Source organism: Dermacentor albipictus, unplaced genomic scaffold (genome assembly GCF_038994185.2).
Source record: "Dermacentor albipictus isolate Rhodes 1998 colony unplaced genomic scaffold, USDA_Dalb.pri_finalv2 scaffold_13, whole genome shotgun sequence".
In the NCBI taxonomy this organism is placed as follows: domain Eukaryota; kingdom Metazoa; phylum Arthropoda; class Arachnida; order Ixodida; family Ixodidae; genus Dermacentor; species Dermacentor albipictus.
Genome location: NW_027225567.1, coordinates 14,748,508 through 14,770,962, shown reverse-complemented (window position 1 = coordinate 14,770,962; position 22,455 = coordinate 14,748,508). Strand labels below are relative to the sequence as shown.

The 22,455-nt window shown below is 44.6% G+C and overlaps 1 protein-coding gene and 1 long non-coding RNA gene across 2 annotated transcripts in view; one reads left to right on the top strand and one right to left on the bottom strand.

Annotated features, from left to right (window-relative positions):
- Window positions 1-2,040: 2,040 nt before the first annotated feature.
- The window catches only part of LOC139051660 (chromosome-associated kinesin KIF4A-like), an 82,859-nt gene continuing 62,444 nt past the window's right edge, over window positions 2,041-22,455 (top strand). Inside the window, exon 1 of the mRNA XM_070528613.1 lies at window positions 2,041-2,057. The gene's annotated coding sequence lies outside the window, so the exon portion shown is untranslated. The remainder of the gene's footprint in view (window positions 2,058-22,455) is intronic.
- On the bottom strand, window positions 2,762-13,150 carry LOC135908361 (uncharacterized). The gene is made up of 2 exons (XR_010566298.2): window positions 11,800-13,150; window positions 2,762-4,554 (listed from the first exon to the last, which is right to left on the bottom strand). It is a non-coding gene; the product is annotated as an uncharacterized lncRNA (long non-coding RNA).

Here is a 22,455-nt window from a genome sequence, read left to right as displayed (position 1 = left end):
CCTGAGTTAGAGAGATAGATGGTCGACTCCCACACTCCTGTGCATGCATGTGGATATTTTAAGCCTCAGCTACTCTTTCTATATCATAACTGTCCCCATGTTTGTGAAATCTGGTGTACAACTGCAAGAACAATGATGGCTTGACAGGTGGTTTACCTTTCAGTGAGTTCTATAAGGAGGATGCATCAACTCTTCCAGCCAATGTACACATTACCACATGAAAGCAGCAGCTTATAAACAGCACAACACCATACAGCACAAATTATATATTCGCCACGTATTAAACTTACATCATTAAAGTACATTAGAATTGGTGCGCTAAGGCTGGTGCACAATATATGCATATACTTTAAACAATCATAAATAATGCAGGAGCTTGGAATATGATTGGCTATTCTCGGAACTGCTTTGATTATACAAAAGTCAAGGCTTTGTTTTTGGCATCACCCACTCCAATTCGTTTTCTTTCTTTTTCCAATTGAAGCATTGGCAAGGTTTGTGCCATGCGCTTCGACCGTGATTTTTTCTTGTTCGCGCACGGCCATGACCATAATACAAGAAAATCGGCCCAGTAACGCAGTGGTCCCTGCCTACTTTTTCATATACTTTACCGCAATACATTACGTATGCTTCACCGCATAACATGACTGTATTGCGGCAAAGCTGATTTTACGGAACTGACATTATGTAACGGACTTTTTGTTCTTCTGCTGCTCGCATGAGCATAAGCTCGAAAAACCACAAAATAAAGACTTGGCTTGCTGCTGGTTGATTTCTAGCTAACATTTCGAGACGTCCACGTTGTTAACAAAAGCATCGGTGAAGTTTCTCGCGCTCGGACGCGCTTCAAAAGGCAGCGTGTGACCACCTATAATTAAGGCAGTCATAAGCGGCAACGAAATCCACACAAGGTACATCAACTTCCGCAAAGCTACTGGGCAACGCCATCAATAACTGGCACACGGGCCACCCAGGAGCTGGCAAACGCTGCGATGACATCCACACAAACCACGTCGGTTTTTCACAAAGCTATTGGGCAACACGATCAGTCACAGGCACAGGTGAAGTCCGCAAAACACTACATGAGCAGAACTACTACGGCCATACTCAATCACTTCGCCACAAGCTCTCACATACAACGACATCAAACAGCTACAATCACTTCTCCACAGCCACTGACCCAGGCGAAGACCGCACGGACAGAATGGAAACACCGATTGATCATCGCGTTCCACAAAGCTAGTAAAGCACACGAGCAGCCAGGGGCACGGCCGAAGTCCGCACGGGCAGAATGGAGCTCACGTCGCGTCCATCACTTTAGCGACACCTATTTAAAAATAATATACGGAGCCAAGCCAAATCATTATTTAGCGGCTATTTGGGTGAACCTAACGCTTTCGGGCCCCTAACCGTTCGTACGACCAGGGCACTATAACGGTTACCCCCCCTTTCCACTCCTACGACCGGGTCGCAGGAGTGGCGGCCATAGATAAAACCATAAATCGGGGAGATAATGCTTCCTGTACTGTTTTAGATAGTTATATTGGAGAAAAAAGGGGAGTAAAAACTAAATTAAGAAAAAGAAGATATAAAGAAAGGAAAAAAAAGAATAATAATAAAATAGGAAGGGGAGCAAAAGGCTAGGTGGCGCCAGCCGCCGCCCGTTACAAAGGGTATAGCCGCCATCCATCCATCCATCGCTTTTGACTAGTACTCAATTTCGCTGTGAGGGGGCCGCACGGACCTAAACATCGCCCCCGAGTGCTCCGTGGTCTCTGCGCATGCGTTAGCTGAGAGAAAATGAGAAAGGAGGACACATTAACTTTACCGGATGTGACGTCACAGTGTTGTTTGTTTTTGCTTTTTTGAAAAAAACTACCCTCGAACTCAGACGCATGGCTTGCGTCTCGTTCGCGCGCGTACGTATGGCTGTGGTCCGCTTTTAGTTTTTGGCGAATGCTTATAGAAGCTTCAAGTTGAGGACACTGCGGTGGGCCAGGGCTTGATGACATTTGTGGCCCAGCTGCTGGTGCTACCGCGACGTACTTGGAGCAACGGTAAGTGTTGTGCGATTACCCGTTCTCTTGCTGACACGTAAAAAACCGGTTGCGCATTCGAGCTGTGGTCGATGTGATCTCGAAATTCGAAGGAACACGAAACGGTTGTCGCAGGTCCCGCAGTGATCGCAGTATAATTTATTCGTTCGTGCCTTCAACACTGCAGTTCCTACGCGTTGCACCGATGTAAAAAAATTAACAAAAAAACAGCGACATCTTCCACGCGCCAGAAATGCATGCACTCAACTAGCGTGGATGTCGTCCTATGATGTTTATCGCGTTCTTAAGTCTATTTTTCTCCATCTCTATAGGATGACTACGCTATGCCCTTCTTATTTACCCATGCAGCGCATTGCTGCATTTAATTAACTTTCTCACTGCTGACCGCGGTATGGGCGTCAGAGGCTTTCATTCGTTGCAGTGAGATAACGAAAGCGTATTTCCTTCACTTAAAGCTTCTTAGTAGCCCCTTTGCGAGCCGTCGAGTTAAATCATACAATGCGTACGTTGTGAGCGAGCTGGTAAACGAACCAACTTTACTGCTGCTGCTACTATCGCTTTTACTGGAACTTTCAAAATTAAACATATATGAGTATGAATCGGCTCACCAAGCTTTATATGCACGTCCGTTGCTTTCGTTCATAGATCATGTGCGTAGCTTTGCAACTGTGACCGATATTTAAAAAACAGCAAGAAGGCAGATGACACAAGTAGTGTGTCTGCTTTAATTGTTGTCTGTGCTGTTTTTAGAATATCAACCAACTCCACGCACTCGTGCTGTTTACAGCTAAAACGTGTTTTTTCTTGTTGCATGAGGAGCATTTGCTTCTAATTGTGGCAGTAACGTTGTGAATTGTCCTCGGCCCAGATCGCTGACTGTGTGCAAATTTGTCTAATTTGTTTCACTTTACTGCTGTCTTTACAGCTTCTGCTTATTTCCTCTGCCTGCACCTTATATTTGTTGTGTTTATTGAGACCTGGCCTGTCTCTGCCTCGTTGAAGACAAATGGACACAAGTACTGGTCGCTGTTGGTTTGTTTGGTTTGCTCAGTCTGAGCGTGGTATGTATATGCATTTGCTAAAAGGGTATGCTGCTGCATCTAATGCAGGTACTGCTTATCTAAAGGTAGATTTAATTAGTAGTGGTTTGAGTGATGTATGACACCAGGGAGTTATTGTTCTAGAAAGGTGACAAAGCTGGTCCACAAATTTAAGGTATGTAGATGCTTAACCATGTAAGTGTTCTAAGTTGCCGTGAAGTATTACACACATTTAAAATTTCAGTTGCAAAAGACATAGTAGAAGAATCCAGAAGATTTGCTGCCAGATGTCTTGAGACAATACATTGTAGAGAAAGCATTATAGTGTGAGCTGCCAATGATTGTCGTCAGCTCTAACCCATTTTTCTATATAGTCATTGTTGCTTCATAGTCTGTTGCCATCGTATGCTTGTTATAAACAAAAAATTGAGCTGCGTGACTCCCCTGATTTTTCTCGCTCATAAGCTACAAATGTTTTGATTTCGGCTGCCTTGGTTCCTCATGGTAGAAAACGAGTGTTTATTAGCCACTTGCCAGCTTCTAAGATCATGTACTTTGTAGTATGGGTGTTTTAAAGGATACTTAACATCTGCCATCATGACTGTGAGTGCTGCTGCCCAGCACTCTTAGGGCTATGCTTAGTACACATGCGCAGCTATCCAAGAAAATTGACATTGGGACAACTGCCATTTAAGCTCACTTGGTAGAGCATTGCAAGCACAAGGCAGAAAACGTGGGTTCAGCTTATCATTATTAGCATTATCATGATCTGTCTCCTGTCTTCTTTGTACATCGTCAGATAGGCTCAATAATAGTAACGTGCCTGATGGTGGGTCGTTAGTCTGGGTCCTTAGTGCAGCAGCCCAATTCTTTACCCGTTAGGCTACAGATGCATGCATAGCGCGCCAGATTAATCTCACTGGTTCTCTCATAGCAACTGATTCTTTCAGATGTTATGTGACACAGAGTTTGGGATTCTCCCGTTTCAGCTCAGATGCAACATAAAGCAGACGTTGTGTCTATTTCGGTGAGAAGTTGTGTGTGCAGTTGTTTTGGTTTCTCTGTGTTGACGTATTGTGCTTTGTATTTCATGTGGTGTTAGGCATTACCTCAATTGCAGCTTCAATGCTGTGCCCATAAAAACAGTTGTAGGTAGGTGCTCAGGAGTAATGGGAAGCTCATTCTTCCTAATTCTCTCTTGCATACAGCAGGTAGTGCGTCCAGTTTAGTGCCACGCACCTGTGTGGGGCATTTCCTTGTTCTTATTCTGCTGATGTGTTGTACATAGGGGGAAAGTCAGTCCTCTACATCATGGTTGTCAGTGCCGCTGAATACAGTGCAGTCTCAGCTTCGCTGCCTTGAAATGTCATAAGAGGTGACATCTGGGCATAAAGTAGCATCTTGCTGTCCCTTGTCATTGGGCATAGCCAAGGTTGTGGTTGTGCAACCCAAGGATCCTGGAAAAGGAGCAAAAACGTTTATTGAGCTCTAGAAAAATTTAATGAATTTCGCGGAGTCAGATGGTGTCTTCCATCTTTTTAGCAATAACCCTCTGCCTCTAGTCCAGGGCTCCGCTGGATGCCGCTGCCAGCTGGGCCCGTTGGATCAGCCCTAGTTGGATGTCCTGACAGTCGCTAGAGAGCATTCCTTTCCATTGCTCCGCACTCAGGTTTGGTGCCGCGTTTTTCTGGCAGGCCCACGTTATACGGTAGAGCGTGGGTGTTTCCTGGCACCATGGGCATTTGTCAGTGTACTGTGTGGGTTGTATTTTACTGAGTGTGTTTAAGTTCGTATATGCACCCGTCTGTAGCAGCCTCCAAGCTATGGAGTCCTCTCTAGTGAGAGAGCTATGCAGTGGGGGGTACCGCTTCCTGCTGCCCTTATAGTGGTTTAGGATAGCCGAGTATTCTCTGGGGACTGGCTCAGTTTCCTCGAGGTCATTGGTGGAGGGTGCTCGGTATGCTGTGTATTCTCGAGCTACCCTGTCAACCTCACGGTTGCCTTCCACGTCCGTGTGACCCGGCGTCCACACTATCGTGTGTCTAATTGGTTGTTCTTTTTCTGGGTTTTGTGTGTGGTGATCTTCAGAGCGAAGTATGTGGAGCGCTCTGTGACCTATTCTGCCTAACATGTAGTTTCGGCATGCTGTTTGGGAGTTGGTTAGTATTGTTAAAAACCACCTAGTCCGATAGCCCTCCGCTGCCGCTAGAGCGACGGCCGCTTCTTCAGCCTCGACTACCGTGCAGTCCCGTAGAGACGCACTGACGATTTCTCGCATGTCCGAGTTTATGCATTTGTACATAGCCACCCACTTTTCAACATCGGCGCCATCGGTACCGCAGAAACTTCCAGGATCCTTATTTATAACCCCAACGCAGTAGCGGCGGTGATAAATAAGGATCCTGGAACTTTCTGCGGTACCGATGGCGCCAATGTTGAAGAGTCGGTAGCTATGTACGAACGCATGAGTGGAATCAACAGATGGGACCCTACGCATATGCTAGTTAACCTGTTGTTCTACCTAAGAGGCATGGCAAAAGTGTGGTACGAAAACCACGAAGATGAGCTAACAAGCTGGGACCAACGCAAAGAGAAGTTGACAGAGTTGTTTGGCAAACCAGCCGGCCGTAAAATTGATGCAAAACAGGAACTGGCCTCCTTTGCCCAATCCCCCATGGAGTCCTGTCTCTTGTACATCCAGGACATGCTGGCACTTTGTCGTAAAGCAAACCCGATCACAACATAACAGAAGCTGAGAAGGTCGGGCATGTGCTTAAGGGCATTGCTGACGACGCCTTTAATCTGCTCATGTGCAAAAGCTGCCCTACAGTTGATGTTATCTTTAAAGAGTGCCGAGAATTCCAGCAGGCCAAAAGCCGATGCGTCTTGCAACCATTCGCCAGACTTCCTGATACTGCTGCAATGCAGACGTGTGAAGATCAACCCACACAGCAGCATGCACCGCCATCGGAGGACGTGGTGTGAATCGTTGACATGAACTGGATGTGATGGCGCCTGCATTTCTGTTCGCGTATCCCTGATGCTACATTTTCAGTCCCCTTCTCACAAGCTATCATTCACCAGGAACTTGAAAACATTGGTTTATGTTCTGTCTGTGCTCTTGCCAACACCAGAGCTAACAGATACCCTTCTACTATTTTTGCTCCATCCCGACGCTTCTCTCCGTGTTATCGCAACCCGACTGAGTGGACAACTGCAGACGACCAGCCGATATGTTTCATCTGCCGCCGCATTGGTCATGTCGCCTGATACTGTCGCAGCTCGTCGCCCTTAACACTTCGCACGCCGACCAACCTGAGCCGTTTTGATGAAAATGTTTCGCCCACCGCTGAATCTAACAGCGCCAACTCTGCTAGGAACATGTGGTACAGTTGCTCACCATCGTCACACGTACACCAGTCTCGTTCACCGCAAACATGTTGCCCATCTTCCTGTTCGCTGCAGCCATGTCGCCTTTGGTCCCCTGTGGCATTTGGCCACACCCGTTCGTAAAACTAAGAAATGCAGCCCTCGGAGGTGGTGCTGCATTGCCTAATGCTGCAGCAAATCCTCTGTCTATGCCCACAAGAATAAGTGTAATTGGCGTTAAAATAGACAGCATAGCTGTCCAAGCACTCATCAACAGTGGAGCCCACATATCTGTGATGAGTGCTAGCCCGTGTAGACGTTTAAAGAATTTCCTCACCCCAGCAGCTGCCCGAGTGCTTCATATGACTGACGGTGGCATGCTGGTTGTTCTTGGAATGTGTACTGCAAGTATAGCTGGCCGCCCTAGTTCTGTTCTCTTTGCTGTGATCGACTTCCCTCATAACGTTATCCTTGGATTTGACTTTTTATCCACTCATTCTGCTCTCATCGACTTAATGACCGGCGTTCTTCAGTTAGAACTGCCTCAACTAGCCGATGCTCCGAGCACCGCCTCCCCGCACTTGTGCTCACTTCACGATGTGCGTTTGTCACCCGATGCAGTTACTTACGTCACTTTGACCGCCCAGCCACAGGTTCCTGATGGTGAATATGTTCTTTGCCCCATCATCGATGTGCTTTGAACCAGTCACGGTTACTAATAATGACATCGTTTTACCGCTTCTGAATTTCAGCCTGTGCCCTGAAGTGATTCCAGCCAGCATTTTCTTGGACAGCGTTTCTAGTGGTTCTGAATTTGATGTTGAGAGTCTGCATTCTGAGAAGGGTTTATTAGTGCCAATTGCAGCTCCCAGCTCTGGTTCATTAACGGATGACTTTGCAAAAATGACTGCACTTAACCTCACCTCTACACAGGCCAGGGACATACGTCTCCTGCTTGAATCGTACAATGGCATCTTTGATTTCGGCTACAGGCCTTTAGGCCAAACATATGTTGTTCACTACCGTATAAACACTGGAGACACAAATCCTATTTGTCGGCGTCCCTATCGTGCATCGCATGAACATCGAGTCATCCAACCAGAGGTGGGCAAAACGCTCCGCAAGGGGGTCATCGAGCCATCAGCCAGCCCTTGGGCTTCGCCTGTCGTCCGTGTGAAAAAAGAAAGATGGTGCCTGGCATTTTTGCGTCAATTATTGCCACTTAAATGGGATCACACGAAAAGATGTCTACTCACTACCATGCATCGATGACGCCTTGGACTGCTTGCACAGTGCTAAATACTTATCGTCCATCGATCTTCGATCCAGCTACTGGCAGATTTCAGTTGATGAAATGGTTGGAGAAGACAGCCGTCATCATGCCGGATGGCTTATATCAGTTCAAAGTCATGCCCTTTGGCCTATGCAATGCTCCAGCGACATTTGAACGTCTGATGGACTCTCTTCTGCGAGGCTACATATGGACCACCTGTCTTTGTTACCTTTATGAAGCTGTTGTTTTTTCTCCCATGTTCGGCAGCCGACTTACCCGACTCGCTGCCATTATTGCGGTCTTCTTAAAAGCAGACTTCCAACTGAATTCCACGAAGTGTCAATCTGGGCGTCGTCAGATTACAGTGTTGGCACACCTCATTGACGCATCCGGTGTTCAACCAGATTCGGAAAAAGTTCGTGCCATACGCAGTTTCCCTGTGCCACATTCTGCTTCTGACGTGCGCTGCTTCGTCGGCCTGTGTTCTTACTTTCGCCGTTTTGTCAAAAACTTTGCCAACATTGCTCAGCCTTTAACAGATCTTCTAAAGGAGAACACGCCATTCTCACGGGGCCCGGAGCAGGCTGACGCTTTTGCCGCTCTCATCGGGTTTCTGACCACCCCTCCCATACTTGCCCACTTTGATCCATCTGCACTGACCGAAGTCCACACTGGTGCAAGCGGTCATGGCATCGGCGCTGTTCTCGATCAACAACACAAGGGTACCGAGTGCGTGATAGCTTATGCCAGCTGCCTGCTGTCACCTGCCGAGAGAAATTACCCCATCACCAAGTGGGAGTGCTTCGCTTTAGTTTGGGCTATCGTCACGTTCCGGCCATATTTGTACGGCTGCACATTTTCGATTGTTACAGACCACCATGCACTCTGCCAGCTGTCTTCCCTCCGGGACCCGACAGGGCGGCTTGGTCGCTGGGCTTTGTGGCTCCAGGAATTTTCATTTATTGTCACTTACAAGACTGGATGCCTCCAAAAGGACACTGACTGCCTTTCGTCACCCCGTGGATCCACTTAATCCTTCTACGCATGATCCGATGACCTGTGTGATGGCGTTCACTGACATGACTGACATGCACGGCGAACAACAACGCGACGAGTCCTTACAGCCCATCATCGCCGGAATACAATCACTCCAGCAGCACTGACGGCACATGCCGCATGTTCGTGTCGCACAACGGCATCCTCTACCACAGCACTATCAACGCTGATGGCCCTGAGTTGCTCCTTGTCCCTCCTTGTCATCTGCAATCTGTTCTTGAATGTCACGATGCACCGACGGCGGGACACCTTGGAGTTTTGCGTACATACGATCACGTACGACACCGGTTCTTCTGGCTGGGTCTCTACTGCTTACTGCACTCTTATGTCGCAACTTGTGAATTGTGTCAGCACCGAGAGAAACCTCCCCGACCACCTGTCGGATGACTCCATCCAGTTGAAGTTCCTTCCGAACCGTTCTCTCGCTTAGGCCTTGACTTGCCTGGCACTTTTCCGACGACTAGAGTTAACAAGTCGATTGCCATCGCTACTGATTACACGACACGCTACGCGATAACAAAGGTGTTGCCAACTATAGTTGTGCAACAGACATCGTTGATTTTCTCCATCATTGTTGTGAATGTGACCAAGTTCTCGTGGCATTATATTGTAAATACAGTCTTTCTATACTTCCAACATCCCCATAACAGTATGCTTTGCCTCTGGCATGTTCATGATCACCGATGGCATACAAAATAGTGATGCAGACTAAGCTTCGCAAAGAATTAATGTTCCATCTCTTCCTTACAGGCTGCTGTGTTTCAACTAAATCTGCGTTTCCTGTGTCCAGCGGTCTCGTTGCTCAATTAGTGCTTGCCTATTTCTGTTGCACTGCAACCCACTAATGTTAAAATGTGATACTTCTCCTTTTTTCCGTTGTCCTCCTGTCCTTTTACACTGCTGCAAACTTTTAGATTTCGATGCTCGAATGATTAATACAACAATTGATGCTACCATATTATGTGAAGACTGTCATGACGGCAATAATTTAGGTGGACCTGAAACTAAATGAAAAAAAAAGAAAACAGACGTGTGAGTAGGAATAACTTGTGACCAAACTGGCTCCATGCTAAACTTTGCCTCAAGGAAATTGGTCTTAAAAGTCTCAAACCCTTTTCGTGCTCTCGTGACTGTCAAATAGACAGTCACGGAAGTTGCACAAAAAGGAGTGCCTTTCTGTTGGGGAACTGTTTTTATCACGAGTATGCTATACAGCACCAGTTGTGCTATGAGCAGGCACAACTGCACATACAAGCTATAGCCTGAACTTTAAAATAATTTCAGATCTATTTGTGAACTTCCCAAGCCACTTCACAACTGCAAGCTGAATCTGATGTATGCTGTCTCAGGGTCATGACCTATATTTGGGGGAAGACTAAGAATGCAGCCTGTGACTGAAGTTTCAGTGCTTTGAGCCCACCATTTCGAAATGCTTTTTATGTGCACTCAGTAGGAGACAGTTCTCCAAGCTTCTTGATATGATTTTCAGTGATACTAGAAGCAAAGCTTATTAGTTGTATTATACTAAATTTTCATATTTTCTCTAATATACTGTGGTCGCGATAACACCACACTGCTTAAAAGGCATTGAGAATAAAAAAGCTACTTATTTGCCCTAGTATAATGTAGAAATCGGCATTCTGCAGTCTGAAAAGTGAAAACAAAAACATTATCGTTGCAGCATTCACAACCACTTTAGCTGCTCATAAAATCATTGATGTACATGTAAAGAGCCTCTATGTTGTGTCTGTTAAAAACATGCTCCATCATGCTGCAGCATTATGCACATTAGCTTTGTGTAGAAGCCACAGCTGTTGCAATGTGCTGCACCGCAATGCACCTTGGTTATGTGGAAAAGCTACCATTGTTGCTATGCTCTTTACTGTTATACACGTCAACCTTGTGGCAAAGCCACTGCACTTGCAATGTGCTGCACCTCAAAACGTTTCAGGTATGTGGGAATGCACACTTGCATGCGCTAGATTTGGGCATTTTTAATGCAAATAATTATTTTTTCATACCAAGCACTTTGCAGTAGGCAATTTTACGTCCCGACTCGTTTCGGTCTTCTGCATTGAAAACAAAAATATGTTACAGTGACCCCGAGCCTGTTTCCCAGCATAACAACCTGACACTCTAGCCATTTGACCACTGTCGTGCACATACTTCTTGCTCCCCAATGCATTGCTGTGTGTATGGGATAGTGGCACGTGTATAACAGTGCATAATACATGTCAGAGCATGTGTGCATATACAAGTTGCTTATCAAACTGTGAGCATGTCAGTCTCTCCCATTCTTCCTTTGTAGCTGGACTTCGAGGTGCTTTGTTAGAATGCACCACCTTCGGGATTCGCTCACATTTCCAAGTCCCCCTCACTGTAGCAGCTAGCACAACATGGACACTGTACCTTTATGCTGTAATGTTTCTTCACTGGAGTACAAAAAGGAATTGTGTAGATCCAACATACATGTTAAAAGTGGTTAATGAGAATCTATGAAACATTCATATTTAATGCATTGTTGCAATCCAAATGATGGAAAGCGTATTTGCGTTGGCAAGCTAGCAGTAGCAGATGTCACAGGCATGTTATGCAGGGAAGCCACCTTATCACCTATAGCTGGTCTCTGTGCAGTGAGGATGAAGGTGACATGTGCTTGTTTAGTGAAGAACGTTGACAAGAGGTGTTGACAGAGACATATGACACTTATCTTAATACTACATGTAAGGCTTGTATACTTGTGTCGCAGCGACACATACCCATTCTATGAGATGGGCCTAGAATAGGCACGTGCCCATTTGCGCATACTGCATAAGCCAAGTTTTCCACTCGTCAAAACAGCTGCCACCACAGTGTTAGGAAAGAGGCAAAGAAACCATGCCTTTGCATTCATACTCTACTCACAAAGCTTGTGTCATATATGCAATCACTCGCCATACACAAACACATTGGTCAACACTGCAATGTTTGGAAGAACCCAAACCAACGCTACATAGCCATTTACCTGCAACATAAATCCCGACTGTGTCTGGAATCTACATAATGTTTCTTAATTTTTCAGGCATTTGGTGGTAGAGGCCAGCGCATTAGACAGAAATCCTTCTTGACTGCAGCAATGTTCAGAATGTAGTATGAGGTACTCTGTCTAGCTGGAAGTTGAAGATAGAAGTTATATTAGTAGTTAAAATATAGTAGCTAGTATTGAAACTACACATGCAATCAAGGCTGAGCCACATGCGAACACGGAAGAGCAGACACACACGGTGGTCACTTGAGCTGGCATTGTGTAGCTTTACCAACAAGCCCAGCTGGACACTGAAGTAAGGCATGTTGTTGGGCTAGTCAGCTTGTAGCTTCAGCAAAATTTTAAACTGTGTGAGGAAGACAGGACATGAACAAAAGCATAGATGCATGCGCAAAGTATAGACTTCCGACTGGCTTTGTTTGGTGAAGGCAGAGAGTTTATAAGGTTCTTCAAAATGGCAAAACAAAAAACATTCGCAAAGAAATTGTGCAAGAGGCAGATATGAAAAATAGCAAGGCCACCTGTGCATTAAGAGTGCAGTAGAGTCCCAAGGTGCCCTTCTAAGAATTCTATTTCTTTCCTTGATAGGTATCAAGAAGGTGAGCTAACTTAGTTGTCACAAATTTTAGCGATGTAGAATGCTTTGATGACTTCTCTTTCTGCTTTTGAGCTTGCCTTCGAAAGGAATTTATTCTGTTCCATATGAGGCAGGCAGCTTTTGCTGTCGCAGCTCCTGCACTGCAAGAGGAGATTCTCAAGGAAAGAATTACTCAGATGGGCACATTAAGACTCTCCTGCACTCTTAATGCATACATGGCCATGATATTTTTCATCACTGCCTCATGCACAAATTATTCGCAATTGCTCCTTGTTTTGCTAATTTGAAGTACCTTATATATTCTCTGCTTTCACGAAATAAAACCAGTTGGAAGCCTGTGCTTTGTGTGTGCCTATGTTTCAGTTCATGTCCTGTCTTCCTTGCGGAGTTTAAAATTTTGCCTAACCAGCTGTATAGCTTGTGTATACAATGAGTAATTAATATTATGATGACTGCAGCACAGCAATGGTCTAGTGGCATAGTGTCGACATAGTGTAGAGATCGTACTAAGTAAAAAATCTGGAAATGCCATAAATTGTGAAATCAACCCTTATCCCTTGGTTTCCTACAGCTGCAGAGCACTTGACCACTGCAGCAGTCAGGCATGCTGTATATTGACACGTGTACTTCTTTATCGGGCGACCACTTCTCGCCACCTAACAAATGTAATCGCGCTGCGCAGGACGTGCCTGCATGTAAAAGAAGTTTCTGGAAGTTATCGATGGGTTCCATCCACTGTCTTTCACTGCAACTTGTGTTATCTAAATGCATGTGTATGTGACGTGAATAATGTGAAACTTTGTGAAAGGCACGCGGGTCCCAGCGATTGCTCTGGAACATTCGACAACAGATGTATAAAAGCCGACGCGCTTGACCCGCTCATCAGATTTTCGACGACCGCCGATCGTGTTCGCCGCTACCATCCTTCTTTGAGTGTAGCCTGTTTTTGAGGGCACAAGTTCGCCCAATAAAACGCTCGTTTCATTAATAACAGTTTTGCTGCCCACGTGACAATATTGGGGAGTGCCAGGAATTGAGAGATAGAGACAGACCGCCACTAGAAGTTCCCTGGGCCAGGTGACAACTCAAATGCATCCAAATATTTCTATATTTCACTATATAAACTTTTGTAGAATGAGGAACTTTTCAAGGGTGCAGTTCTTTCACACAAAAGAAAGCTATTACTAAATAGTGACCAGTTTCTTTTGTTTTGTGAGCCAGATTGCATGTATTTGACATTGCTTACTGACTCTTACTTATTCTCGCTGTCCGATACAAGCATATGCCTTCACATGTTTTCAAACAATGTGTGGAGCCATGTTTTTGGTGGAATAAAATTGGTCCCAATACAGAGCTTCGTGGCACACCGGATCTTACTAGCAATCACGGAGAAGAAAATTCATTAGTAGTTACAAATTGGTTCGCGTTAGTTAATAATTTACTAATCCAATTCGTAGTCCTGTCAATTCGAAGTTTACTGTCTTTTGTGTATTGGACCAAGCTGATGACCCCTGGCCTGGGCGGGCCCTGGCACTTTACCTAGTGGTGGCCTTTGAAAATAGCAGTGTGGCACCAGTGGTTGCATCAGGATCTAGGCTCATGAAGATAGACAGCAACGTGCACAGGGCAAGGAGTTTGGTGGCCTGGTACTCGTCACAGTTGTGGAGAACACTATAGTTTTTGCGAGTCCTAGCCCCTACCTAGGGTACCAGTCTGTGCACTGTGTATATGTATATATATATATATATATATATATATATAGGATGTGCAGGATTGCTCGTTGGCAGCACGTGATCATGCAGCAGCTGACGGGCCTTCTATGTGTTTCGCCCTGGTAGTGCGGTCGTCTTTGTGATTCTAGAGCTGTGCTGGCATTGCCCAAGAACAGGGTCTAACGGCATGGTGCAGAATTGCAGAGTGGGGGTGCTCCATTCTATTCCCACTCCATTCCTACAGAGTTGTGGTTATGCGATTCCAGTCCTTATAACTTGTCAGAATTCTGACAGTTGGACCAGTCCCACTGTTTGAGTGGTCAAACTAATCTACTCCAATCCTCCAATTACAGTAAATAAAACGCTTCCCGTATAATTACTTACTACTTGCGCCCTGATACAGCGATAGCGTAGAGGTAGAGCATCCGCCTCACGTGCAGAAGGACTGTGGTTCAAATCCAGGTGCCAGCATACTTTGCCCCGGCTGACCTTCCACATATGCCCCCATGGGTAATGTCCAAAATACCGGTACGTCTATCTATTCCCGGAATTTCTAAAAAATCACGAATACCTACCGTCGGCCTCAGACATTTAACACTTGAATATATGTCGAAAGAATATGACTCCTCGGTGAGCGTGTATACAGACGGCTCGGTCTCGTCGTATGCGTCTGGTGCGGCTTTTGTCGTGCCTGCGCATCAAGTCATTCAACGGTTTCGTCTGCATAACAAGACGACTACAACATCTACGGAATTAGTGGCAATAAGAGAGGCCGTTCAATATATTGCGCGACAGCCTCCTCAAATATGGACAGTTTTCAGTGATGCAAAATCGGCTCTTCAACTACTTAGAGTGGTGTTGAAAGAAAGCGCTTACAGAGTGTTGGCTCTTCAAACTGCCGAGCTCTACACTTTAGCGCAAGAAAACGGCCACCAGATCACATTTCAGTGGATTCCTAGTCACTGCGGTATACAGGGCAACGAACTGGCCGACGCAGAAGCGAAGAAAGCACTCGAAGAACGAGAGTCACTGCTTTCAATTCCTTTTTCAAGAGCGGACGCCAACTGTCTCCTCTCCAGTGTCATCCGAAAATTGACAGCAAAGCACTGGGACAATCCGGATAATCGCCACAGACGACTCCAGAGATTGGACCCCACTATGAATTTTAGGCTACCACCGAAAATTCAACGAAGCTGTGCCAGTCTTCTGCACAGACTAAGGCTGGGGGTAGCGTTTACGCGCGGATACGTGCACCTCATGCGACGCACCGAGTCTCCACACGTGAGGTGTGCAATGTGACTGAGACTATAGGTCATGTGCTTTGTGACTGCCCTAAGTTTGTGGAAGAGCATGATAGGTTGGTCAAGGACCCTACGCGTCTCGACAGCGCACCGTTGTCGGAGGACGTTATTTTAGGCCCTTGGCCAGACGCTCAGTCGAGTTTCAAGGCAATCAAGGCATTACCGAACTTTTTAAAAATTACGGGCCTGGATTGCAGACTTTGAGCATGCCAAATTGCTTGCCATATGTTCTACATCTTCCTTCTATCGTCATCGTCACCCATCATGCACCTCTTTCTTCCCTCTTTCTTTCCCTCTTCCCCTTCCCCCAATGCCGAGTAGCTGGCTAGAGGAATATACCTCAGGCCGACCTCTCGGCATTTCGTGTCATTAAACTTCTTTCTCTCTCTCTCCAGGTGCCACACAATTTTCCACCGGATAAAAAAAATCCACGTTGATACAGTTGTATAAACAGGCCTGGTGGCCTGACCCCAGTGACCAGAACTGGTAATGCACTCCCTTACCAGAGCAGGATTGGCCACAACCTCCTATATGAATAGAGCAATCAAACCCCGGCCCTCGGTCCCCAGCAGCTGCGAAGCAACTGACCACAGCGGCGGTCAGACCTGTGACGCCGCAGAGGGTGCTAATAATCTCTGGATCCGGACAGGCCACCATTGGAATCTGAACCTGGCAACGTTTAACGCTAAAACGTGCTCTAGTGAGGCGAGTCTAGCAGTGCTATTGGAGGAATTAGCGGGCATTAAACGGGATATAATAGAGCTCAGTGAGGTTGGGAGGACAAATGAAGCATATACAGCGCTAAAAAGCAGGCACATCCTGTGCCACCGGGGCTTAGTGGAGAGACGAGAACCAGGAGTTGGATTCCTGATTAATAAGGATATAGCTGGTAACATACAGGAATTGTGTAGCATTAACGAGAGGGTAGCAGGTCTTGTAAAACTTAAGAAGAGGTACAAATTGAAGGCCGTACATGTCTAGCCGCCTACATCCAGTGACCAGCAAGTCGAAAGCTTCTATGAAGACAGGGAATCGGCGATGGATAAAGTCAAAACGAGATACCTTTCTCCAGCCTGCTTCTTGCCTACCCTGGCATTGAAGTCGCCCATCAGTATAGTAGAGTTTGCAGAATGGAATAATTTGCGGACAATGAATACCTTCTTCCGCAAGTGGGATAACCGAAAGTGGACTTGGAGGAGCCCGAATGGCGAGACTAGAAATGAAGTAGACCTCATACCCTGCGCTAACCCTGGCATCATACAAGATGTGGACGTGCTCGGCAAGGTGCGCTACAGTGACCATAGGATGGTAATATCTCGAATTAGCCTAGACTAAAGGAGGGAATGGAAAAAACTGGTACATACGAAGCCGATCAATGAGTTAGCGGTAAGAGGGAAAGTAGAGGAATTTCGGATCAGGCTGCGGAAGAAGTATTGGGCTTTAACTCAGGAAGAGACCCTCAGTGTTGAAGCAATGAACGAAAATCTTATGGGCATCATTAAGGAGTGTGCAATAGAAGTCGGTTGTAACTTCGTTAGACAGGATACCGGTAAGTTATCGCAGGAGATGAAAGACCTAATTAAGAAACCAACCCTTATACATAGCTTTCATTGATTACGAGAAAGCGTTTGATTGAGTAAAAACCTCAGCAGTCATGGAGGCATTACGGAATCAGGGTGTAGACGAGCCTTATGTGAAAATACTGCAAGATATCTACAGCGGCTCCACAGCCACCGTAGTCCTCCATAAAGAAAGCAACAAAATCCCAATAAAGAAGGGCGTCAGGCAGGGAGATACGAACTCTCCTATGCTATTGACGGCGTGTCTACAGGAGGTATTCAGAGACCTGGATTGGGAAGAATTAGGGATAAGAGTTAATGGAGAATACCTTAGTAACTTGCGATTCGCTGATGATATTGCCTTGCTTAGTAACTCAGAGGACCAATTGCAATGCATGCTCACTGACCTGGAGAGGCAAAGCAGAATGGTGGGTCTAAAAATTAGTCTGCAGAAAACTAAAATAATGTTTAACAGTCTCGGAAGAGAACAGCAGTTTACGATAGGTAGTGAGGCACTGGAAGTGGTAAGGGGAATACATCTACTTAGGGCAGGTAGTGACTGCGGATCCGGATCATGAGACTGAAATAATTTGAAGAATAAGAATGGGCTGGGGTGCGTTTGGCAGGCATTCTCGGATCATGAACAGCAGGTTGCCATTATCCCTCAAGAGGAAAGTGTGAAACAGCTGTGTCTTACTAGTACTCACGTACAGGGCAGAAACCTGGAGGCTTACGAAACGGGTTCTACTTAAATTGAAGACAGTGCAACGAGCTATGGAAAGAAGAAGAATGATGGGTGTAACATTAAGGGGATAAGATGAGAACAGATTGGGTGAGGGAACAAACGCGAGTTGATGATATCTTAGTTGAAATCAAGAAAAATGGGCAGGGCACGTAATGAGGAGGGAAGATAATCGATGGTCATTAAGGTTTATGGACTGGATTCCAAGAGAGGGGAAGCGTAGCAGGGGGCGGCAGCAAGTTAGGTGGGCGGATGAGATTAATAAGTTTGCAGGGACAACATGGCCACAATTAGGACATGACCGGGGTAGTTGCTGTTTACGCAAGCATTTTGCAAATGCGGCTCGCTTTTAAGCACCCCTCCTTATGTCTAAAAAAACAGAAATAAACATTCAGTATACTTTTTCAACTTTTACTAAGCTTATCATATAGCTCAGTGTTAACATACAGTAATCACAGGTGAGGTTACAAAAAGCAGTAATAATTGACAGTAAACACTGCTTGGATGGTGAAAAACATGGGAATCAGGTCATTTTATTTTTGACAACAACTTTTTTTGGCATAGGAGGCTCAGGAAATGGTGATGTAGCAACACTGTAAAGACTGAATAAGATAGATGTGGAATGCCTTGATGACTTCTCTTTCTGTTTTCTTTATTTTGTCTTCGAAAGGAATTTATTCTGTTCAAGATAAGGGAGGCAGCTTTTGCATCTGCAACAGAACATCGGTGGATGTTGTGTGAAGCACTTTTTCTTTGATTTTTCACTACCTGAGCAAGGTAACTTTCTTTGTGCTTCATCGCACGATTTCTACAGTCAACTTCCATTAATTCTACCCTGACGAGACTGACGGGTCGAATTAAGATGCAAAAACCTGCTGAAACACCGTTGATTCATTTGGCAGTATGTGCTTGCACAATTTGCCTCTAAAACGAACATGCATCAACTTTCTATTTGTCCAAAGTATAAAACTAAAGTAGAAATGACAACTCCAAACCAAAGTGGAAACCTACGCATACCTGATTTTTTAGTATGCCAGCCAACTTTCTAAAGTCAGCTTCGCTGTATTACAGCCATGATAAGCGGTAAAGCATATACTGAAAAGATTTCGCGCCAAAGAACAACACACACAAGAAAGACAACGACACCATGGGCACCTGTGGTGTCGTCTTTCATGTGTGCGTTGATTTTTGGCGCAAAATCATTTCAGTATGCAAGATCACCAACTAGCCCAGCAGTTAACTCTTCTAACATGAAGCATATGAATGCTACAAACATGGTTTTAGTTTCGCACTTGATTGTACAGCTAGGCAATTTTCGGCTCAATGTCCTTGGAAAACAAAAACTGTTCGTTAGAATCAGATACGTACTACAATCAGACATTGTCAGCTACCGTTACAGCTTAAAATTCTTTCTCAGCTGGGTCAAAAATAAGCATTTCAGGCAGGAGATAGCGTTTGTATAACACATTCACTGTCCCCTAAGCTCTGCTCAGGCAGACGCTGCCACTAAAAGGGGTCGTTATTGGGGTCTGGTCAAGTTCGCATTATATGGCGAATGCCAGTTTTAGGATCAAAATACTGAATGTTTAGGCCCATAGAAATGCATGGGCACCGGCCAGGACCGAATTAACTGAAAAATGAAATTAACGAGAGTCGGATTATTGGAAGTTTACTGTACACCCTTTTCTGTTCTACAAGGACTTGTCATTTTAATATGTAGTTTTCTTCTATCAGTGTGGCAATGGTGCTAAATTTAGCATTTGAAATCATCCATCGTTCCAAGGACAAGTTGCAAAGTAGGGGCACATTTTGAGACTTGAAACATTTGCACATATAAAGGCAGGACACATTAACAGCTGTCCACTTAACATAAGTTGGCTGTATTATCTGCATAGTATGTGGTTGCTTTTTTGGAATGTGGTCATTCTGTAAAAGAAAGTTTTATTTGTTTCAAATAAATTGCTGAACTATTGCTTGTGTGTTTTCCTGTGCTCTCGGTGCTGATTGCGCTTTTGAAAGTGCAGTGAGCGACTGCAGACTGAAATGCACAAGGGTTCACTTCATGTCAGGAAGGATTTTTTGGCTTGACCAAGGAGCCTTAACCCCTACCATGCATACACACTTTTGTATAAACACATCAAATGAAAGAGAGTGACCTCATCTATTTTAAAGCCTGGCAATGTTAGACAGAGTGAAGTACAAATACCATTTGCTGTTAAGAGGAAGCTTTAGCTCGGGCCCATCTCCGACGCGGCCTATTCAAATACATGTAAAACGCAAAAATGTTTTCCTGGGACTACACCTGGACTGATTTTAATGAAATTTGTTGCATTTGAGAAAGAAAGTTAAATTCTAGTGACTGTTGGAAGTGGAATTTCGATTTAGGGCCTGAATTTTGTTAAAAAGATTTTCAAATATTCGACCGTTTGAAAAAAAATAGAAGCACGTTTACAAATTCATAGGTCTGCATCAAGAACAGACATCGCGGTTCGGTAAACAGCATACATTAGATCATTCAAAGCGGACAAATTCGATAGGTCGTTTTACATATTACGTGAATTTGTTACGTTGGTTACAAGGGTTCTGCAAAAGTTGTATTTCCATATTACTAAAATTTTTTATATTCATGTGTACATCAATTTTGTCCGCTTTAGATGTACTATTAGATGCAATTCACAGAATTGTATTATCCTTCATCATTGTCAGTTAGAGTTGTAAACTTGATAGCTTCGTATCTTGGAAATTTTCAATTTCTGCCAATATTTAATAAAAAATTAATGACCTATATCGAAAATTCGGAACTAACATTCACTAGATTTCAAGCTTTTCTTTTAAATGCAACAAACCTCATCAAATTCGTTGCAGTGGTTGCCGAGAAAAATCAATTCTCCTTTTACATGTATTTAGATAGGAGCACCTGAGCTAAAGCTTCCTCTTAAGTATTGCTGCTAAAACCTCATGTTTGTGTATAGTATGCACATGCAGTGCTGGCTATGCCGTGGTTGAGCCCCGAAACAGCTTTCTCCACGCTGCTTGCTATAGCATTGCTGTGTTCTGCAAACTGAGGGCAAAACTATAACTATCTAGAAGTTCAGCAGCGCAATTGACAGCTATTTCCGTATGTTTGATGCACTCCTGGCCAGGGACTTTTCGTCCTGTAGGCAAAATAGATGGCCGCCTCGGACGCTGTTTTGGAAAAAGTGCAGCATACCTCGAAAGCTTCCTCAGAATGCTTCACCAGCAGGTTCTGCCAGCGAGTGAAGTGGGGCACAATAATCTGACTTTACATGGTGCGGCACAATACCTTAAAATGCTGCTGCTTCTGGCTTCCATTTACTATGACATGCTGGTGCACCTCAACATGGAGCAACCCCATTTTACTAAAATTCTGAATTCTTCTACCAACATGGTGTGGTGTGGCTATCTATGATCACTGTATAAAACCAGGGCAAAAAGCATGTCTAGAAAGTACAAAAGCTGGTATAACTGTAATGAATGACCTGCAGTCATCCAAAATGTGTAAAATCGCAAGAATTCGTCAAGCTCAAACACTGCAGAGTTTAACTAGTCCTGGCATAATTTTTTTTCCTATGCATGTGTAGCTGTCATTCAGTCAATTACACTACAAAACTTCAAATTCCTTCTATGTGCAACAAATATATCCTTAATGCAAACATTTAAACATGTGCCAAAGGCAGTGTGGCCCCATAACCTGGTGACAACATTGCGTGGTAGGTCACAAACAAATGATGCATGCTGCAGTTCATAAGTAAGCCATGCCATTATTAGGTCATTGAAAACTGAGCATGTTAAGACCACTATGCAGCACAACATTGGTCTTTCCTTTCTGTCTTGGTGCACACTGTGGAGTGGGTGCATGTTAAAAACCTCAGGCGATTAAAGTTAAGCCGGAGTCTGCAACTATGGCATGCCTCGTAATCGTATCGTGGTTGTGACTTATAGAACACTGGAATTAAATTAATTTTAATTTAGATGTTTGAGAAGAGTCATAAGAAAATTTATTTAGTGAAGCAAGTCTTAGCACACATTAAGAATCCCTCAAAGCACACGCAGCTTTCAGTGGCATGGTATGGTCATAAAAGTTGCCATGTAGAACCAGATTAATATAAAAAAGTCCAGTCCAAAAGTTTAATGTCAGTGCTCCTTTACATGTAAGCATGAGGGACACATCTTTAAAGGCATCATCTAAATCCTGTGTAAGTATATATTGGTGAATATCAAACGGCCCTACATCTAAGGAAGTTATAGGGTGTTATAACAGGAAGCCACAAGATTTTTGGTATGCACTCTTCCTATAGAGACAATATAGGGCAGCAACAAAATAGTTGGGCCTTGTGAAGAATTCATTCAAGATCTTTGCCAATTTGGCAGGTTCACTATTACTAGAGATAATGAAGGCCAATCACCTTGAAATGCTTGCCCAAACTTCATCAGCATTGCATCACTTATTTCAAATAACTTTCTTTTTGTCATTTTGCCAGATTAAAGTTGTCGAAAACCTGCTTGGCTGGTTTCAATAACTTTTTGAGAACGGTTTGGTTCCATTCGAATGCAGCATTGTCAGTCTTTAGTGAACTAGACCCATCTTTACTGATATGCAATCAAGTAGATCAAAGCAGATGCTGTCAAAGTGCATGTGACAGAGTGTTAGGAGTGGGCATTCCTGGGTGATGTTGCCAAAAAGGGAGTTGTGAGCTTAATG